The 18,727-nt window shown below is 47.4% G+C and overlaps 1 non-coding gene across 1 annotated transcript; it reads right to left on the reverse strand.

Annotated features, from left to right (window-relative positions):
* Positions 1-3,956: 3,956 nt before the first annotated feature.
* Positions 3,957-4,029, reverse strand: Trnak-cuu. Its single transcript has one exon. It is a non-coding gene; the product is annotated as a tRNA-Lys (tRNA).
* Positions 4,030-18,727: the final 14,698 nt, after the last annotated feature.

Below are 18,727 nucleotides of genomic sequence, written 5' to 3' on the forward strand. Positions count from 1 at the left end.
ACCTTGTAGTCGGAGACAAGGTTGAGTTTGAGAAGGGCATCACTCTGCTGCTTTGTGTTGACCTCGACAAGGAGATCATCAGAAGCCATCTTTTTTGCACTGTAATTGGCGCCAATAACACCTTCAAGAACTTTAGAGACCAGAAAGGGAGAAAGTTTGCCAAGTGGCTTGTCACCTTCCGAGTGCATTACAAGGAATTTCGGGAATTTCTGCAGTACGAAAGATTCTTTCATCATGTTCAGTGCTTCGGTGCGGCCCCCTTTGGGGGGCCGATCAAAAGGTTTAAGTTTGGAACCCATATGAAGGGGGAGGGTTTTCGGAAACTGTGGTGCACCGCCCACCACCGAGCCCAACAAGGGAATAGGTAACGCTCCATAACAAGAATGGCTTGGCTGAAGACGTTACGCTATTAGTGCTGCCCAGTCTGTATAACCAAGAGTGGTTTTGGACAAGGTGTCTGTCGCCACCCAAGGTTAGCCCTTGCCGCCAAAGGAGTTGAAAAGGAAAGAAGAGAAATGAGAAGAGTGAAAAGGAGGAGAAGACAAGGGTGAAAGTAGAGAGGGAATAGTAGAAGTGGCGACTAGACTGAATCATCCTGGCCGGGCCTTACCAGGACTCCCGTCTACGAGAAGCAGGGGCCGAAGTGGTGTATTGCCTCACCCGGGGGGCCCCGAAGGGTCCAAACCTACCCCGGGTTCGGCTCAACCACCAGGATGCCCTTTTCCCCGGACACGGGAAAGCCACGCACAGCCATACGTGGGCGGGCGAACCCGCATGGCTCGGGGTCCGTGGAGACGCCACTCTCCAAACACCTGCTTTCACAGGTGCCCCCTGCGGGGCTGATTTCAAAAGGCGAGTTATCCTGTTTGCCGAGAGTACCAACAACTGCGCCACTCAACAAAAGTTTGATGTGAATGAGAAACTTAGAGGCTGGCGGAAACAACGGGAAAAACGTTTTGCCTTTTCCGGGCAGCGTCGTGCCTCTCGTGGCCTAACAACCGGGAGGCATGATGCCCTCAAGAAAGAACTGAGGCTTCACGTTGACGAGAAGCGTGCTAAAGAGCTCAGGGGTTTTGTGACGAAAACCAAACCAAAGCTAGAGAGTTAGCCCGACCAGATGGAATCAGCCGGTCAACATTTAAAGGGATTAGGGGGTGGGTACAAAGCGACTCCCAGCCGACTACGAGGAGCGACAGGTGAAATTCCAGTGGTATGTCATCAAGCTGAGGTACGAGAAAGACTACCTTCTCAGCCAGCTCGGGAATGCTGGCCAGACCCCGGTCTACTTTGATATGCCAAGCCGCACCACAGTGACAAAGAAAACCTGTTGACGACGGACACGAGCATACCCGATTTACTGTCATGCTCTGCTGCACAGCCAACAGACAAAAGCTTCTACCGTATATCGTGTTCCGCCGGAAGACAATCCCAAAAGAAGTCTTCCCGAAGAAGGTAATCATCTGGGCGAACAAGAAGGGTTTAATGAACAAAGAAATGATTAAGGAGTGGTTCAAAATTGTATGAATAAAGCGCCCGAAAGCAGACCTGAATCTTTCCAACATGCTGGTCCTGGACACGTTCAGGGGCCACATTTGCCCGGGGGTGAATAAGGCCATCCAGGAGGCGGGCACTAACCTGATCGTCATCCCTGGTGGCATGACATCCCAACCCTTGGAAGTCACCATAAACAAACCGTTCAAGGTCCGCGTCGCAGTGCTCTACAAAGAGTGGCTGGCGAGGGACGACGCAGCCATGACTCCAACGGGGCACCAGAAGAAGGCTCCATGTAGTGAAGGCACACCTTGGATCAAAGACGCGTGGGAGGACCTGCCAGCGACCATCATTCAGATCGCCTTCAAAATATGTTGCATATCGAATGCACTCGATGGCACCTAAGGCAATATCATCTGAGGTGCTGAGGACTCCTACGAAACATCCGACGATGATGACTTGTGTGGAAGTTCGGACGATGGTGGAGCTTGTGGCAGTGAACAGTCAGGTCTAGCCGAGCACGCAATTAATTAAGATGTGTTTTATTTAAATATTCTGTCCTATTTTTAAAAATGTAAATCGACTTGTATTTGAATTTTTTTTTTTAGGTGGTGCCACTACGTGGTAGTGGTTCCAGCATTTTGGTTTGAATGAAGGGATCAGTTACTATGCGTATGTGACTAACCTTGGACTGTCTGGACGGTGATATCTAATCAGTAGCCTTGTGGGTTGGAGTGATGTCGGTTGCTGTTGTGGGTGGGAGCTGGGTCGGCTTGGCTTATATAAGAAGGGAGGGTAGAAATGCTGCGTATAAAGGATTGAGGAATGGGAAGACGACGGTATGGATCAGGCTCTTACTTCAAGAGCAGAACTACTAGAAAGAAAGGAAAATACTTTTCATTTAAAGTTTGATTCAGATATATCGTGGAATCCTGATTGGCAAACACAAAATCTTCAAAATGGATTATTCAGTCCAAGCTCCGAAACAACCTTCGTGGACTTGTCCTCGGAACTGGATTCATCGTTTCAACTGGGGCAACCTTCACCTGAAGAACAAGATGGAAGAAATCTCCCAGGCAAGTCTTCCGAAATTTGTGATCTCGGACTTACCTTTGGGCAGTCTTTGGAACTTCCTTCAGTGTTACGAGAATGTAATAATGGAGAAACAGCTTCTACCAGTGGAGGGTCTGGTGATCTTTCTCGTGCAACTTCGTCAAGAAACGACAGACCAAATGTGGGAAAGCTTTCTTCATCAAACAAGCGAGTTCGTGAAGAAGATAATCAAGAAGAAGTTCTACAGGAAAAAGAAAATGTGGGCAGAGTTACTACGTATGGTTTACTTTCTGCTGGTAAGACTCTGCAGTTGCGTTGGAGAAATGGGGTATTCTTTGCACGGACATCTGCCGAATTATATCAGCACTGTAATGGAATCCTTAACGACACACATCGTTTTATTCACGATGTCGTTCCCGATTCAAATGGTACAAGAATTGATCAATTGTTGGAGCAATTGTCATCAACCAGAAAGTCAAATGGATTATGGATGGTTGCCCTACACAGAAGTGCTGGTACTTCTCAACACTTGGAGCTACCTAGGGCATTACCCTCCCGAAATGAGGCAATTGAAGCAGCAAAAATACTCAACCAATCATATGGTTCTGGACCCGATCGACACGCCCAAGTGGTACACCTTTGTCCGTGGGCATCCAACTACTGCCGATGTCGACCCCTTCATGGAGTGCCGATCAAACGTCGTACAAGACCAACAAGACCATGGAGACTCATCACCGAACAACGTTTTGCCAATCTTATCCTCTATTTGCTCCGTGACCCCAGGCTCCTGTGTATTTTTGAAGTCGGAGGTTCCCCCGTCGACGTCTCACTTGATCCAAGTGAAGATTTGGAAAATGAATACCGACCCAACGACTCTTGGGAAGCAGTATGGCCCGCTGCTCACCAAACTTACTGTACCGATTGGAGACAAGAGAAATCTGCAGCGCCGTCAATTGTTTCTTGAGATACTGAGTTCGATGTTAGTGACGGAGTGTCCGCTCAACCTCTGAAACGTCGATCACAGGACAATACAGTGGACTGTATATACAAGTTTCTTCAGCAAGTGTGTGTGTCTCCACCAAAATCAAGCTGTAGAACACTTGAATGGATAAACGGACCAGTGTCTAGTTATAGTGCTGTAGACCAGGAGTATAACCTCGCTGTGCGTAAGTGGAAAACTCAACTTTGTTATTGGTCTTTTGATGACTTTTGTCACCACTATGATTATGTCCAGCCAAACCCAGTGTTTGTACCCATGACAAGTTACCTTTCTGTTCCAGAAAGTGTAGAAAGTGTAGAAACGGCAGTCGTCGCTGGGAACCCGAAAGGTAATAAACGCTTGTCTTGTTGAACTGGATTTCGGGTGCTGTACCTCCCTGCGGGGAGCAGCAAGGCCAAACCGCTGCATCTGGCGCCCAACGTGGGGCCCGAACCCACGACCCTGAGATTAAGAGTCTCGTGCTCTACCGACTGAGCTAGCCGGGCACACTATGCCCCAGATGAGAGGACCCTGCTCTGCGAAGTCTGCGGGGTACCAGAAATTCACTGGCCCACACATTGGGCCGGCCTGCTCCACCGCGAGCGCGCCGTAGCCACCCACGTGCCGCAGGACGCGGACCTGGACATGGCACTGAACTTACTCCGCCGACTGCGCCCGCACCTCCTTCAAGAGTCTGACGACGTCATCTTTGAAGACGACGACGCCTAGTACACGGACACCCAGAGGGGAGGAAGGTGTGGGGGCGCTCGCATGCTCAAGCGGGAGGGGGGCGTGAAAACACCGCACATCCCACTTTAAGAGTCAGGCCAACTCTGCCCAGCGGCAGTCGCCGCTGGAAACCCGAAAGGTAATAAACGCTTGTCTTGTTGAACTGGATTCTGGGTGTCGTACTTCCCTGCGGGCAGCAGCAAGGCCGAACCGCTGCAAATTATAAGAAATTATAGTAGACAGTTTCTGCAATCTCGCAACGCTATACGGAACTGCTACAGGGCCCGCTAAGCACACTATTGCGGAGGCTCAAAAAGTTTGGTAGTACATAGACCGTTCGAGAGTTTGGCGTAACGGCTGCTATGGCACAGCCACTGGAGATTCAAAAAGGTACGAGAAAAATACTAAATGTACTTTCTTCTCACAATCCCACCAGTGTTGATCAACAATTCTGTTTTCTTATCGAATACACACATACATTACAATCAGAAATGTTTATCTCTTTGTATGTGATGAACTGTTCCTCTAAGCAATTTCGCTACTCAGGTTGTTCTTGAGGCCAAGCCAACTCTCCGAAGCCAATAGCCAACTCTAGCCAGATCAATTCTCACTGCCATATAGCTGTGTTGTGTCTCTTTGGTCTGTCTCGTGAGGTCCTGTCGCCTCGTGTTGTGCGACTGATCGGTTGTTCGGCTCGCTGAAAAATGCATCCACGGAGCATTCTAGATGTCCCCCTACTCGCTCAAGTTTTACGTGGAGCAAGATGGAAGAAATGTTGCTCCTCACGTCCGAGCCGCCTAGGAGGGACTTTAAATCCTATCGTGGTTTGCTGGACGCAGACCAGCCCGACGACGACATCTTTCGAGCCATGTTTAGATTTCGGAGGGAGCAGTTCTCAGGGCTACTCTCTGGCCTCCGGATCCCAGGCAAGACTACTTCGGCCCAGGAGATCGCGATGACCGGTGACGAAGCCCTGGGCATTGCACTCTGCCACCTTATCTACCCCAAACGGTGGATTAAAGCGACCATGAAATGACCTTTTTACTTTTTCCAGATAACTTTTACATTAAACCGTCAATGTTCACTGAATGCCGAACAGGCATCCGTTTTCGTCTCGGTTTATTAACTTTTACACAAAAACACAAAAAATTATTGAAATATCGACTTTTTCATTCTCTTCAACTAACCGCAAAAGAAGCCGTGACGTAGGCCGTTTCCAGAACCGGAAGTTCTATCGGCAGTAGGAGAATGGGAGTGTTAGCGGCAACGAGTTGGGGTGCGCCGGTAGGTTTTACTGCGCTGATGTCACCGACGTATTTCCTGAATCGGCGCCTCTCATCGCCGCATCGCAGCTGAGCGAAATTGAATGAGGTGTGTTGCGCTACAGCGACAGCATGGGACTAGTCCCATACGCCGGTATGCCTGTTGGGAAGTGCAGCGAGTCTTCCGGTGAAGACTCCAGAAGTCAACCACCCCGTCATTGTTGGCAAAAGGGCCGGCCCATGTCAGTCATTTGCAAAGCGACGTAGATGGCGTTTTTCGCAGCCTCGGAGATGCAGGAGCGAGCCGACGTTAAAAAAGATATGTTTGAACTACGAGTGTCATGAAGAGCCACGTAAATACCTGTTTACACTCGGAGCGGATGCGCGCGCTTGATGGAAGTCTTGTATTCGCGCTGTTTGTAAGCGCTTCGGGACCGTTCTTTTACGATTGCAACTCGATACTGACGCGACACTCGGCAAAGAAAGGTTGGACCGGGGTTGTACGTATACCTCCCACGAACTGTTATAGCTCGACAGTGACATGCAGTCTGTCAGAATAAAAATGGCATACCAATAACAAAGTGCACATACCGTGTTACGAAGGTAATCCATACGGCGTTTATTTCAGCTCTATATCACACAAAACAAGAAGATAGAATCGACAAGAGTCCCTTTTCGATGAGTGTTCGTCAACACTGCCTCGGAAAACAAGGGGAAGAGATTGACCTCACCTTTTAATCTAGAATTGAGGTCAGTGATCAAACTATAATACGGGAAGGGTCCACAAGGGTCGCGCGGGCATATTCCATTTAGCACGCCAGCCGATCGTAGGCAGACGGTCTTGCGACGAAGCAACGCAGCGCCGAGTCGGAATGCCTGCTAGGCCTATACGCTTCGTCGGAGTCGGTGGATCCAGCGTTCTTGTTCGTCGTAGTCTGTTTTAAGTACTGTTTTCTTGCTGCTTGAAGTCGGCACGCGCGGGAAGAACACATAGAAAAATAGATGTCCAGTCAGTCAGAGTTTTGAGAGGAAGGAAAACAAAGAAAATAAACGTTCATCGCTGGCCGCCACTCAAGTAACTGTCGGCCCTGCCCTACTGCGCACGCGCAGTAGTTGCTTCGTTTACCACACGATAGATGGCGCCTGGCTCTCAGCATTATCAAATTTGGCAATTTTCGCCACACATCTCTAATTATGCTACAAAATGTGGATCTGAATATTATTTAACAAAACTTTTAGGAAATATTCGCCGGCTATTTATTGTTTACGATCGCGGTGCTGGTGAGGTAGGCTCTTACCCAATAGGCGACCTGGATTTGGCTGACGTGCTCCATTTCCGCGGATGCATCGTAGTGAACAGGCGAAGGAAGGAAGGCGCAAAAGAGTCCAGTTTTCTTTTAAAAGTTCTATAGCAAATAATTTTTTTTGGCTCCCTATTTTTGTGTTTTTGTGTTTCTTTTCACACCTTTTACGACGTGCGGTGGATGAAACTCGATTTTAAAATCATTTCATGGTCCCTTTAACCTGGAGGTTCTTTTCGGACAAAGTTCGTCGGTTTTATCAAGCATCGCAGCGAAGGTGCATCGACACATCGACAAGACCTTCGCAATCCTGCTCTTGGACCCAAATGTGCACAGGTAGCTGGATGTGGCAGAGCTCAAGCACACGTCACAGGTGCGAATCTCGTACCACTGTTATAAAAGTAAGTTTTGAAGAATGCCGAAGTAACTTTACGGTTATATGGACCCAGAAAGTAATTACTAGTAAGCAAAGTTACTCGGCAAATATTGAGATAATTTATTTACAGCTTCAGTTAACTGCAATGTAGACATCCAGTAACACCATACTGTTGTGTCAATTCAAACAACAATCGAGTTACAAGTTCTTTAGTTTTAAAAGTTATTGAGCTAGAATTACAGTTAACTTAAGGGTGGACGCGGGTCTTGAAATCGAAAAAAATCGCGAAAATGTCGATTTTTCAAAAACAGTACTTCAGGACTCCTTATATATCTCACCTTGTCTCAGCTAATTCTCGTGGTCTAATTCAACCTAGAAGTACGAAAAAAAACGTAATTACCAGTGGCTAGTGAGTCCCAAATGAGCGCGGCGGCGCGAAATGTGGCTCAACGTCGGGCGCATGGTGCTCAGCCGCTGCCGCTCCGATAGCGGCCATCTTGGTTTCATTTTGTAGCTTGTCTTCCCGGCCACGTTTTCGCGCCTTTCTCGAAGAGAAAGACCTTCTTGAACCGGACCTGTCGTGTGTTTACTGAGTCACAAAAGTCGGCAGCCGATTGGCTACGCAGCTCACGTGACTTAGCGCGCTTACGCTATTGGTGAAAGCGCGCGCCTTCTCTCCGATTTCTCCTTCCTCCTCGCTCTCGCGCGATCCCCTCCACGGCGTCGTCGTCAGCGTCGTCTGCTTCTCGTTTCGTTTGCTTTGTTCGCTTCGACGACGAGCAAGTTCTCTTCGTTTCGCTTCTTGCTATTGCTGATTTTCTTGGTTGTTTACCTCACCTTTCGTTGCATTTACGAAAGAAGTGATGGCCAGGGATAAGCGATTGAAGTCTAGTACGCGTCGTGCGTTCGGAAAGCAGCGACGCCGTCCACCGAAGAGAACGCCCAAGTTATCCCAAGATGCGGCGGCGGCGGAATGTTCGGCCATCCAAGTAGATCGTCCGCGATCACCCTCCGCATCAGCTACCCTATCGCCTGATCAAGTTTGTGCTCAACCCAGCCCCGCGGTGAGTACGCCCCATCGAATCGACACGAGGTTCTACATGCCCGAGAAGAATGCGCAGCATTCGGAACGCGCCAGCAATGTCAAGCGTGACATCGAGAACAAGTCGGCAACTCAACGGAAGTTCGATCTTCTAGACGTGAACTTTGCAGATGTCGACGGAGGTGCGGGCACCGACTTTGTCGTGATCGACATGGCAGTTTTGGAAGGTCTGTTCGCTAAGACCACGTGCGGGGAGTGTGGCATGCCCGTGAAGTTGACGAAGTCAGCTAGGCAGTATGGGCTGGCTGTGAAGCTAGAACTCTCGTGCACCGGGTGCGACCTCCGCGAGGCCCGTTTTTCGTCGCCGAGGGTCGAAGGAGCAGCGAACATCACGCCTTTTGAAGTAAACCTGAGGGCCCTGAAGGGCATCCAATCCATTGGGAAAGGTGTGACTGCACTTTCGGATTTCTGTGCCTGTATGAACCTGTCGCACAGGGGCCTCCACCACAAGACGTTCCAGGGGCACCTGCGCAAGGTGGTTCGTGTGTGCGAGTCCATTGCGGCAGCATCTGAAGCTGCAAGTGTTGAGGTCGTCAAGGAGCTCTACAGCGACCTTCTGCAACCTGTCAACAACATTGACGTCATCTTCGACGGCACATGGATGACCCGGGGGCGATCTTCCCACATTGGAGTGGGGTGCATTATTGAAATGTACACGGGCCTGGTGATCGACCACGTCGTCCTTTCTAACTTTTGCCTCGGCTGTTCCATCGGACCCAAGGCTTCTGAGGAGGGCTACGCCAACTGGCTTGCAGAGCACGAGTGCCAAAAGAACATTGACTGCAGTGCCGGACGCATGGAGGTGGAGGCAGCACTTGTGATGTTCAGGCGCTCGCTTTCAAGACATGGGCTGCGCTACACGACCGTGCTCTCCGACGGAGACAGCCGCACCTTTCATGCACTCACTGAAGAGAAGGTGTATGGTTTTGTGCCCATAGACAAGAAGGACTGCCTCAACCACGTCCACAAACGAATGGGTGCTGCTCTGCGCAACGTGGTTGAAAAGAGAAAAGCACAGGGTGAGGCACTTGGTGGAAGAGGCAAGCTCACCCAAGACAAAATCAAGAAGGTAACACAATACTATGGGTATGCCCTCCGAAGCCACAGCCACGATGTGCCTGAGATGAAGAAGGCTGTGCAAGCGACCCTCCGGCACATGTGCTCGACGGATGGTGCCCCTGACCACAGCCTCTGCCCCAGTGGAGCAAGTTCCTGGTGCAAGTACAATCGTGCCTAAGCAAACAATGAAGTGCCACCAGCACACAAGGCTCCGCTGCCTGATGCGGTTCGAGCAGCACTAGAACCGGTGTTTGCTCGGCTAAGTGACGAGAACTTGCTGGAACGGTGTTCCGACGGGAAAACTCAGAATGCGAGTGAGCGTCTGCACTCTGCCATCTGGGCGCAGACGTCCAAGAACAGCCACGCATCACTGCTCAGCGTGACCAGAGCTGTTGCCGAAGCTGTAGCAGTCTTCAACCAAGGCAGGAGAAAGACCAATGAGAGTGTAGCTTCTGGGCTTGGCTACGCTTGTGGCAACTGCCTCACTCGACGAACCGTGGAGAAAGACCGACAACGGCTCCTGAAGTCAAACAAGGTGTTCTCGGACAGCCAAGCCACAAGGAAGAAGCTCTCCAAACGGCACAGGTTGGAGAAGTCCGACGACTACAGCCCGGGACAGCTTTGAACCTAGACAACGCGCGGCGTTGAGCAAAAAACGGCTCTTCTTAGGGCCAATCATTTTTGTTTATTGGAATTATATCCTCAGTGAGCACACGTCACCTCCCGTTGTCTCCAAGCTTATCAAGGTTACTTTATACTATTGCTACAGGCTCTTATTTCAATATTCAAATGCTCTATCAAGAAAAGAAATTTTAAAATATTAGTGGATTATGGAACCTGGAGAGTCGTCTTGCGTAACTTGCAATATCTTCAGTTTCAAAAGACGTACCTAAATATGACTTACAGATATGAAAGCAGAAAGAACAGATGCACATGTGAGGGAAATATTGTTGCAGTATTATTGATAGTGTTTATATAATCAACTGTCAAACTTCAAACGCGATTTTCTCAGCTTCGTTTTTTTTACAACCTTCCGAAGGCTTCCGCAACTTTTTGCCAAGTTCTTCTTGTCCGATCATCAAAATTTTTATACCCTCTTATTCGCATGTGGCTCAGCTGCAGGCTGACATTCTTCTTTTTTTGATAAGCCTCAGGCATAAATTATAATTGGCTAATTAGATTACATTATTTCGGTTCAAAATTTTGTAACATTTTGTTGACATATCTCAATAAGATAAAGTCATTTTAGAAAAAAACCGAGAATGTCATCTGCTTCAGCAGCTCTTTGGCTATCACTTCATGTCATTAAAGTAGCAGAATGAGTTTAGAAAGTTGATTAAAGTTGCGCAAGATATTGCATAATAAGTTTCATATTATCCAGTAAAACTTTTTTTCTATAATCAGTAGCTCTAATCTGAGTGCATATTTGGAGTCCGTATAGGAAAACACACTAGCATGCAGAATTTGGTGGCATTCTGACCAGAAATAAAAAAAATTGTTTCAAGACCCTAGTGCCCCCTTAAGGGAAGTAATGTAGCGGCATTCTGAGGTAATGTTACACTTTACTTGACCTCAATTATGAGCCCGCGGTCAACGAGACACTATTGCTGCATTACTCTTTTGCACTTTTCCAGGCAGTGCATGCCAAGGGAGCCCCACTTACAAACTGTTGGGGCTTCATAGACGGAACGGCCCGTGCCATCTGTCGTCCCTCCAGGAGCCGAGGAGACCACTTCTCTGGCCATAAGCATCACCATGTTGTGAAATATCAGTCAGTAACGTGTGCCCACGGCATAATCTTCGACCTCGATAGACCCTTTTAGGGGCAAGAACCTGAGGCAGTTAAGTACTTGGCACATGAGTAGAAAATACTGGTTGTGGTCAGTAGAACCTTGATTGAAACAGTAATACAAGCTGGTATTTTAGATTGGTGCATAAATTCCTCGCTATTGTACATGAAGGTTCGGCGGGAGCTTTATGTACATCGAAAGATGTTTTAGCAAACAACGTGATCAAAGCTTCCTCGGCATGCCGAAGTGCTTCGTTACGAGCTGGCGGAAATGAGAAAGTGCAGCTTCGACTGGGATGCAAAGCTGATGCCAAAAGGACTTCGAAGTTCTGGATGCATCTGGAACTGGTTTTTGGTCAACATTATCTCCATTTGGGCCAGAACTCCCGAAGCGCAGCAGGTTCAGCACTGTGAACGTCCCTGTCTCCAACAAGCGCGCTAAAAATTTCCTGCGAATATATGCTTGGCATTTCTTTACAAGAATTATTACTTTATTATAAAATGCTGCGAAAGAAAGTTATTACTCAACTGCGTTGTTTACTGTCCTATGTAGTTATGATTTGTTTTTGCACACCTCTCAGGTATCTTTAGTAGTAGATAAAACGTTTTTCTTATTTATAAACTATATGTAAATTTGCAGTTATTTCCTAACATTGTGCGACTATAGGTACTGAGATGAAAGAACATTCACAAATTTTCCGTTCATATGGAGGGAGGGTTTGAGTGATGGAAAGAATAGGAGTCCACTTGTATACAGGAAAGAGCATACCTGATGCACTGCAGCTGCTGTTCAACAGCTTTGTTTGCATCCAATAGTTATAATTTGGTTTGTGCATGTAGTAAACACTTGGTGATAATCAATCAGATTTTAATTACGGTTTATTTATGCATATATTTTTTGTTATTCTTAAAGATCAGCGTCTCACAAACAATAGTTGAGATGAAAGAAGCGACTGCCGATTCTTCATTCAATTTGAACAAACATTTGAGCAATGGAGCCGAGAAGCAGTATACTTGCACCCGAAAGAGTTTCCGTTGAACAATGAACCTGACATTCTCTAGCTAGGAAGACATTGACATTTTTGACTATTTGTTGAAGAGGTCAAAGCATACACACAAGTAGCACTGGCGAACGTTATTTTGAAAGCAATAAGGATGCTTGTAGATGAGGGGAACAAGCGACTGGAAAGAGCAGTATCGCTGATGGCCGAACCGACCGATAAAGAAGCAACGCTTGTGCACTCCGACTCGTCAGCGCTCTCCAAAATGGTCAGCGGTGTCCAAGACCATGCTCGGGGGTGTCGAGAAGATGTCGTCCTCATGAAAGTGACACCCAGGGGGTTTTCAGCTCACCTAGAATTCAAATGTCAAGAGCGCACTCTAGTTTTTGACACCAGCTCCAGGGTTGGATATGCGAGTTGTCGACTGCTCTGTGGCAGTTGCCTTTGCTTGCAGTGGGATGCTTGGAATCCAATTTGAAAAGTTTTGTAGCTTCAGCAAAATTTCCTATTTACGTCGGTCGCTAGACAAGCTCACTTCGCAGATTTTCACAGCGGTGAAAATCTTAAAGATGGCGTCACTGGCAGTAGCTCAGTAAAGAGAAGTAAGGTTGACCGCTCGGCGAGATTCCTCGAGAAGATTGCTGAGTATTAAAACTGACGCCAGGCACGCATGTCGAAAAAACTCTTCACACCGACGTTGTTGCCCTGGGGCAGAAGACCCACAAGGTGGTGGGAATCGCACACATCAGTAAAGAAACGGAGCCGTCGTCACAAAAGCCCGAAGCAGTTGGAACATACAGCTGTACAGTACTTTGATGAAAGAAACATCTCCGTTACTGACCACTCACATGACAGGAACACGACGGTCAATAAGATCATTTTCAAATTCATTCTCACGAAAATCTAGCTCTAGAATACGGGAAAAAACAAATAGTTCGAAACAATAATTTAAATTAAACCTGAAGGAATAAGATAAACAAACATTTATACATTAATAAACCCAATAACACATGTAGAAGGGAGTTCGCTAGCCATTAGCACGTGTCTGTATATTCTGTGTCATTTCCTTTCTTCTTTTTGGAAGATATATTGAGTTTTGAGTTTCAGCGTCTTTCCTGTCTTCTGTTTTCTTCAACAGTTTCCTAACGTTGTTCACCGATTTTAATCATGTTAAACCAATAATACATATTTGTCTTTTACATTACAGATTATAAAAAAAACACAAGCAAAAGAAACCAGTGAAGAAACCTTGTTGTCGTCTCAACCAAGACACAAGACCAAGAGGCACAAAACTGAAAGGACAATATTTTAAACTATGTCATTATTACCACGATTTCATACTCGAAAAAAGCCCGCTAATAAAACACAAACTTGTAACCGATATAGTAGTTTCGCTGCCTCTTTGTTTTTCTTTGTTGCTTGGCTTTTAAATCAAAATTTTCTTTTTGTTCATATTAGACCCCATTTGTTTATTTTTAATCGGTTATACCTGTTAAACCATTTGGTGGTGAAGGTAGAGAGACAAATTTTATTTTTATTCATTTTAACTCTGTATTTTTGCAGGAAGCTGCCAAAACAAAAGTGGCACTTTTGCTGTTCTTTATTTTGATCTTGCAGAAGTGGGGGGGGGGGGGGGGGGGTGCAGGTTCGCTAGGGAACTGCAAGCTGCACCCCCAAAGAGCTGCATGAAGCTCGCGAGCTGCAGTTTGTCCACCCCTGCACTAGAGCAAGTCATTCAGTTGGAGGAAAGATCTGAGACGTCTGGCGTCTGGGAGCATTCTTGACCACAATTGTTTAATTTTACAACCTTGTCCTAAGCCATGTACAGAAGAAACAGTCCTTATCATTTCAATCTTAATTCACATACATTGCAGTAAGAGGTCAAGAAACAAAATTAGGTGCAGTCCGATATGGCGAGAAAATAAAACAATTACAAGAGGATTGTCTCCTTTTGGTACAGCCCTTATTTGTTTTGTGTAGGTACTGAGACCACGGGATTGATGATATTGAAGATGTCAGCGAGGACACAGGAGGCCCTGATGACTGCCGAGCTATGTGGAGTATAGTGCCATGAAGCTAGAGCTACACCTCATACAAATGGACGAGTGAGCAAGGTTAAGGCTGAAGTGCAGTGCGGCAAGAAGTGCAACATAAGAAACATTGGGAGGCTATGGTGAAGACAATCTATCACAGGCAGTGATATTCGATGTTGCTCAGGTGCAAAACCAACTAGGCACGATGAAGCAAGTCTACAACTGCCACACCAATACAACATGCATCCAGTTTAGTGGTCAGTGTGTGGCATAGAAAATCTATAAATCAGGCGAGGGGACAAATGTGCATTGTATGAACTAGGACAGGCTAAATGTGCTCAGTGACAGATTATGTAAGGAAATGAATGGTGCACTCTAGATACGGTGAAGAATATTGCTTTTGAGGTTTAAGTGTGGGACATTGTGTTTGTGCACTCTAGATACGGTGAAGAATATCGCTGTTGAGGTTTAAGTGTGGGACATTGTGTGTATGATGGGTGTGTGGTGGGATCCCATGAAAAAGACATGCCGTACGTCTCGAGCAGTACCCATAAAGACAGCAAACCAAAAGACTGGTAGATCTTGTGTCAATGATAATCACAGTTGAAACATGGTTTGGTCAAATGTTCTGCATGTGTGACTAACTGTGGTACAGTGGTTTTTGTTGCATTTAGCAGACATGGTGTAGCATGAACTCATCGACATGATCTCCGATTCATTATATTCCTTGTAGCACAAAACAACAAAGTTCTTACACTGAGCTCTCGTCACCTGTCTTATCAAGATGTGTAAGCCAACATGCTTGTCTTTTGACAGTCAGGCACAAGTATACTTGGTTTGTGCTTTTCATATTCACCTTGCCAGTCGTGACTAAAGCCCCTTGATAAAGGTTTTGTTCACAAGTAGCGCTAACCATTGTTTTTCAGGCTCGCCAGACAATAGGTGAGGGGATAATCGTCATGATAAGTAGGCTAATGAATAAAAGTTGGTTAACTTTTCAATTACTGGTTTTGGGGTCATCTTACAATTGCAGTATTAATGGCAATGACTATTAAACAACACACCAATTGAAAATATTTTTATAAAATGTAGCAATTTTAGATGTCAATCGATAAGCAAGGCTTGGGGCTCACAAAAGGCATGCCGCAAGCTCTGCTTACAATGACGCTTAGAATAATGATGTAGCCATTATTCTGGTGGAAGTGTCTCCGAATACTGTGTCAGAGTACTGCATACCCACACTTTAATGCTTTGCGGACAACAGTCTCACTCTAGCCAAGTTTTTCTATTTTTTTATTTTCTGCGGCATCGTTCGACGGCAGCAGTTACGTGAGACGTATGCCGTCGCTATCATCATCACTGTTACGAATTACCGCCATGGGTCACCATATTCTGGCCGGCCAGCTTCTGCTGCAACTCTTCAAGTTACTTCGCAGCTACTTAACGTAAAATACAGCAGAAGCGCCCACTATTAACATTTCCCAAACTTGGGAATTCTTGAAATTATACGTAAAGCGCCTGATTTGACCAGACAAGCGCCCATTTCTAGATTAACCCAGTTTTTAGTAAAAGTGTGGTGGGCACTCCCCCGGTATTTTACGGTGGTGCCGTGACCAACGAGGTGAGGGCCTTAGAGCGATAAACTAGCAGCTGAAATCGACCCCCAGTTGGCCACCGCCATGTTGCACACTTCTGACCACTAGTCACGTGACCTTATAGATTTACGTCTAATTTTAACGAAGTACCGCACACAAATAATTGCTTAGTGATCTTTAATAACACTACCGACGAGATAAGTTATGTTTCGTTTTTTTTAAAGTCCGAAATGTGCCTCCGCTAGGTGCCGTCAGCCGCGGTCTTATATTTTGGTTTTTATCGGAGCTAGATGCTGATCTCTAAGGCTAACAGTGTTGAAAAAAGAGTTTATCATGTTTTTCACAGCGATCACAATACAAATCTCGGCATACCTTTGTGTAAAAGCCTCAGGATTTGGTACGGTCAAGTGTCTAGTGGTCAAACCTGTTCAACATGGCGGCAGCCCAGTGGGGGTCACTTTTACCTGGTGAATGGGATACCAGTTTATCGCACTGAGCCCCTCTACCTCATTAGTCGTGATGCACACATTTTCAGGGAATCGCATCCTAACGTTTCATATTTCGTGGCTCCTACATGCCTGCTTGCAGTGCCTTTGGGCGCAGAAGCAGGTGAGAACAGCAAGACTATTCCCCTTTCTGTCAGGCAAAAATGCTATTGCGAAGGGGAGAACTTAGCTTGCCATTATGAAATCAGTGATATGATTGGTCTAATCGTGAATTCCACTCGCAGATCTCGAGTGCTCCAAAAGCCCTCCATTTGGAGCGCACATATACCGCTCGCAGACCTGGCTCGAGTTGGTCATCTTCCGCTCGCAGATCTCTAGCAGCGCCCGTTCCACGGAGCGTCTCAAACCCCGCCGAACTTGCTCTGCGGGATTTCACGGATCTTTCCGGAAGTACAGAGCACTCTACATCATTTCCTCCTAAATCGGCAGTGCGGATGTACGGCGAGGTTGGTGGGGTCGACGGGCCGGTGGGGCCACTATCGAGTTGTCGAGTTGGATCTGTTCAAGTGCTTCGGTCGTTTACGTGGGATTGTGACGGCTCGAACACTTCTACCTCGCGTAGATCAGGGATACAAAGCCGGGACTCTGGAGCGTGGTAAATCGTAAGCGCTGATATCTGTGACCATGAGAGGAAGAACAACAGAAAACAAGACGCAAGGTTAAGCGCGGTTCAAACAGACTCTGAATACGGAATCCGGAAGTTGGAACCCGTAGTGACGTAATCACTTCCGGCACCCGTTACGGATCGAAGTCTTCACGGTTTGGTTTGAACGGCGTGCGGCCGCGAGCCCCCGTATACGGCAGCTGACGTCACGGCGGCTCCCCAGGAAACCAATCAGCAAGCAACCAGGCGCGGGGTCGTCGCCACTTGCGCAGGCGAGGCTAGGCGCTCTGGAAAAGGCAGGCGACGCCAGCGACGCTTCGCGCTTCGTCTAGAGCAGCACTGGCGCCTCGTTTTCTTCGCTTTGTTTTGCGATGGCAACGTCTCAGCAGGATCCCGGCTACGAAGCTTGAATTGCCTCACTTATGAACCTTTGTGTAGCGAGGTATGTCACAAATGCAAGAACTATCAACTGGCGTCAGCTGACTACTTTCGCGGCTGCATGCGAGCAGTACCTGTGGAGCGTGAAGAAAAAGAAGCGAAAGGCCGTCCACGAGCTCGTGAAGTCTCAAAAAACGCTCAGCGAGTATGCCACCATCATGAGACAGATGTACGAAGACCCTGACGGCCGGGACTTCTTCGAGTGCTTCCGAATGCCACGAGCCAGCAGCAACTTCAGCCCTCTTCGTGGCAGCGGCACTCTTTTTTGCAGCTTGAGCAGCTTTCCTCACGTCGGAGACGGGCGGGAAGTTCATCGTCGCAGCCATTCTTGCGAGCAAACACGAAGCGTCCGAGGCATTTGCACGCGGAACCACGTGAACGCCGGTGGCAAGGAGGGCGGAAAAGGGAAGCGCGCTGCGCTGATTGGCCGCGGACAAAATACGGAAACCTAGGTCACAACACGGAAAGGAGATTCAACTCTTGACTACGGGTGCCAAAAACCGTAATTATGTCACCGCCCGTGTGGAGGGAGCGCTGACGTCACTATGGGTTCCGGCACCCGTATTTGTATTGCGGGCCTGTTTGAACCGCGCTTTAGGCCTGTTCATTCTGCACCCAATGATTCTTTAATTTTGTACACTGCATTCTGCCGGCGTATTCCCGTGCAATGAAGCAAGAAGAGATTAGGCAACGACCATGTAAGTGATGGTTTGTTACCTCTGTGTTTAATAAGCCGTACCAGAAATCTGAACTCCACCAATCACAATCGCTGTCCGTGCACCGCCGCTTTGATGCGGCTGAAAGGTATGTGACGATGCCGAACGCGGACGTCTTCGTTATTTGTGACAATGGGCGCCGCGGTACGTATAATTTCGTCCAGCCTGTGTCGCGTGTTATGTGTCGCGTGTTATTTCTGCAGCTAAGCAGTGACAGTTGCCACTGGTCGTCGGAAAGATCAGTCGGCTGAGGCGTTGGTGAGCTTGTCAAGTTCAAGCAGCGGCCATTTTGAACGGCGGAGGGGGAAGCGGGAGGGAGTGGTGTGGGGGAGGTGGGCAGGTTGCTCCAAAAATGCGAGTTTATCTTCCCCTCGTCGATTCGGAGCGGGTCCCACGGAGCAGAATTTCGCCTCCCTCGCAAATTTTGGAAAGTGCTCCGGATCTACGAGCGGAATTCACCATAAGTCATATTGAAGCAGCTCTTGTAGGAGTCAGAAGTCAATTTTGTAGCAGCAAAAGGAAGTTTTGGAGCATAAGCGCACACTTCATTTTTATTTACATCACTGCAAATATTATATTAAGATTCATGTGTTGGCCTGTCCAACTAAAAGCAATGTCTACTTTGCCTTCTCATCTATGTGTAACCTTTTGGTAGACTCGATTGCACCCCCCCCCCCCCCAGCAGGAGCAATT

The sequence above is a fragment of the Ixodes scapularis genome, unplaced genomic scaffold, assembly GCF_016920785.2.
Source record: "Ixodes scapularis isolate PalLabHiFi unplaced genomic scaffold, ASM1692078v2 PGA_scaffold13__105_contigs__length_92229423, whole genome shotgun sequence".
Classification (NCBI taxonomy): domain Eukaryota; kingdom Metazoa; phylum Arthropoda; class Arachnida; order Ixodida; family Ixodidae; genus Ixodes; species Ixodes scapularis.